Raw genomic sequence first — 3,840 nt, forward strand, 5'->3', positions numbered from 1 at the left:
TATCACTGCAGACACAGCAGCAATCCACCTGTCGATCTCACGCTCCGTCTTTCCCTCGCTCGTGAACAAGACTCAGAGATTTTTAAACTCCTCCATTTGGGGCAGGACCTCATCCTTGACCCGGAGAAGGCATTGTACCCTTTTCTGACTTAAGACCATGGTCTCTGGATTTAGAGGAGCTAATTCTAATCCCAGCTTTTTCAAACTCGGCTGTGAAATGCTCCAGCGAAAGCTGGAGATCACGTTCTGATGAAGCCATCAGGACCACATCATCTGCAAAAAGCAGAGACCCGATCCTCAGGTCACCAATTGGATCCCCTCAGCACTTTGGCTGCATCTTGAAATCCTGTCTATAAAAGTTATAAACATAATCGGTGACAAAGGGCAGACTTGGTGTCACGACGTGCAGGTGTGGTGAGCGGAGGTGAGGATCAAATTGCAGGGGAAGAAGCAGGCAGGCAGGCAGACAGGAACATTAAAACGAGGATTTAATAAGGAACACGCGGGACAACGAAACAATAAACTGACAAGACACAAAGAACTGAGAGGGTTTAAATACATGAAGAGCTGGGAGCTTGGGTGATTGGAAAACAAGAGGCAGGTGGGAGTAATCAGGAGACACAGGACTGAACAGAGTGGGGAGACAGGACAGGTGTGAGAGTACCCCCCTCCCCAGGAAAGGGCGGGGCCGGACGCCCAACGCAGGCCAAGAGGGAGTCCAGGGGGCCGGCGTCTGGGGCACAGGAGGCGAGGCCTGCGTCTGGGGGGCCGGCGTCTGGGGCACAGTAGGCGAGGCCAGAGTCTGGGGGGCCGGCATCTGGGGCACAGGAGGCGAGGCCAGAGTCTGGGTGGAGGCACCGGACGTTGCGGCGACGACTTGGCCTGGAGCGCCGGGTGTGGTGGTGACAACTTGGCCTGGAGTGCCGGACTTGGCGGCGACTGGACATGAAGCACCGGACTTGGCGACAACTGGACTTGAAACGGAGCCGCTGGGGGCGGAGCCTCTTGGACAGGCGGAGCCACTGCCTTGGCTGGCGGCGCTGGACATGGCACTGATGGCTTGACTGGAGGCGCAGGACGTGGCGCTGGCTTGGCTGGAGGCGCCGGACGTGGCGCTGGCTGGGCCGGGGGCGGAGCCTCTTAGACAGGTGGAGCCTCTTGGACAGGCGGAGCCTCTTGGATAGGCTGGGCCAGGGGCGGAGCCTCTTGGACAGGCTGGAGGTGCTGCTTCAGGCGGTGATGCTGGCTGGACTGGAGGCGGTGCCGCTGACGGGATTGGAGGCAGTGCCGCTGACTGGACACGAGGTGCTGACTGGAGTACCGCCTCCTGGAGAAGCAGGGAGGACAGAGCGTCCAGCCAAAACTCCAAGGGAACACACTGCCAGTCTGGTGCCCAGAAAGCCGGAGCGGTTCAGCTGCGGCTCCCAGCCCAATCTCCCATCTGGCTCCAGGAGGGTGGAGAGGATCGCCGAGGCCGAGGTTCGACGGCGGCGTCTGCGGCGAGGTGGTGGTGGAGGGGATGGTGCGAAGCTGAAGCTGGTGAGCCCTGGGAGCAGACCGTCCCAGGGCAGGACTTCCCCGCTGGATCCTTCAGGAGGTCGGTTCATTTTGTCACGACGTGCAGGTGTTGTGAGCGGAGGTGAGGATCCAATTGCAGGGGAAGAAGCAGGCAGGCAGACAGACAGGAACATTAAAATGAAGATTTAAAAAAGGAACACGCAGAACAACAAAACAAAGAATTGACAAGACAACAGAACTGAGAGGGTTTAAATACATGAGGAGCTGGGAGCTTGGGTGATTGAAAAACGAGAGGCAGGTGGGAGTAATCAGGAGACACAGGACTGAACAGAGTGGGGAGACAGGACAGGTGTGACACTTGGCAGAGTCCAACTCTCACCATGAGTTCAACTTACTGCCGGCAATACAAACCAAACTCTGACACCGGTCATACAGAGACCTATCTGCCTTTATCAAAGGGCCTAGTACCCCATACACCTGAAGTATCCCCCACAGGGCCCCCAGAGGGTTGCCGTCGAATGCCGTTTCCAAATCCGCAAAACACATGTAGACTGGTTGGGCAAACTCCCACGCACCCTTCAGGACCCCCTAAGGGTATAGAGCTGGTCCAGTGTTCCACAGCCAGGACGAAAACCACATTGTTCCTTCATAATCTGAGGTTTGACAGTCTAACGGACCCTCTTCTCCAGAACCCCTAAATAGACTTTACCAGGGAGGCTCAGAAGTGTGATCCCCCTGTAGTTGGAACACACCCTGTGGTCCCCCCTTTAAATAGGGGAGCCACCACCCCAGTCTGCCAATCCAGTGAAATTGCCCCCTATGTCCATGGGATATTGTAGAGCTACGTAAGCCAACGCAGCTCTTGCCACCGAGAAACTTTTTAAATGCCTCAGTGACCTCAGCACCAGAGATTGGAGAGCACAACCCAAAGTCCCTGGACCTTGCTTCCTCATTGGAAGATGTGCCAGTGTGATTGAGGAGGTCTTCCAAGTACCACACCAATCACAGCGTCCCAAGCAGAGGTCAGCAGCACAACGTCCCCAGTGTTGGAAGGGCACTGCTTTCCCCGCCTTAGGCGCTGGATGGTGGACCAGAATCTCCTCGAAGCCATGTATAAGTTTTGCTTCATGGTTTCACCTAACTCCTCCTGCGCCCAGGACTTTGACTTTGCATTCCACTTGGACTGCCGGTATTTATCAGCAGTGTCTGAAGTCCCACAGGACAAAAAGACCTGATACGACTCTTTCTTCAGGAAAACAATTCCAAAAACTGACATAAAATGGATGGAAAGGTTATATCTGGAGTTTATATAGAGGTATTAGAGACTCACGCAACAGCACAAAGTTATGCAAAAGTGAATTTTGCAGTTTGCATAATATGTCACCTTAAAGAAACAAATCCTGATGTCACAAATATGAAAGGGTAAAAAAAACACATTAAATATGCATGAAAAGTATGTTTGATAAAACTAGTATAAAAAAGGGAAACAGGAAGCAAGTACACACGCACGCACGCACACACACACACACACACACACACACACACACACACACACACACATTTATTTAGATAGCTGAATTGCTAAAATAAACTAAATGGCCAAAAAGACACGTAAAAGATGTCAACTGAACAAAGGCCCAAGACTAATTAAGTGGACCTAAAACTCCACCTGAAATGTGAAATTTAAGAACTGGTCCAAAAACCAATACAAATATATAAAATAGTGAATGTTAAAAAATATATACATAACCTTTAAAAGAACCTCATAGTTATGTGTTTCACCGACCTTCCTTTTGGAAGAGTCAGTTCTCTTCACAAAACACAACCTACTGTATGTTTTGGTACGATGTTTTGCTAAGAAGATATAACCATTTTAGGTTAACATGTGAATTACTTGGCACAGAGTGGCAAATAGTTTTACAAATCTGTTTAAGAAGTGCAAAAATATGTAAAAAGAAAAAAAAGATTTGACCTGAGTCACTCACTGTGTTCGTTAAAATTATTTGCTTACTTGCTCATCCTCAGCATAACGTGTGGTTTATGAAACCAACAACAACAAAAAACGCTTGACAAGGTTTATCAGCTTACTGAATCACTGCATTCCATTTTTAGCTTTCTAATTAAGACCAGACAATTAATATCAAAAGATATAAAAGGGAACATTTTTAACAATTGCTAAAGACTTTATCTGTATGCTGTACATGCTGCACCAAGCGATATGATCTTTGGCTAAAAAGATAGGAATCGAAGGAAACAAGGAAAGGAAGCGAACAAGGAGGCGCAAATGAGGTTGCTTGAGAGTTGGAATGAGACCTCGCTTTG

The sequence above is a fragment of the Nothobranchius furzeri genome, chromosome 6 (genome assembly GCF_043380555.1).
Source record: "Nothobranchius furzeri strain GRZ-AD chromosome 6, NfurGRZ-RIMD1, whole genome shotgun sequence".
Classification (NCBI taxonomy): domain Eukaryota; kingdom Metazoa; phylum Chordata; class Actinopteri; order Cyprinodontiformes; family Nothobranchiidae; genus Nothobranchius; species Nothobranchius furzeri.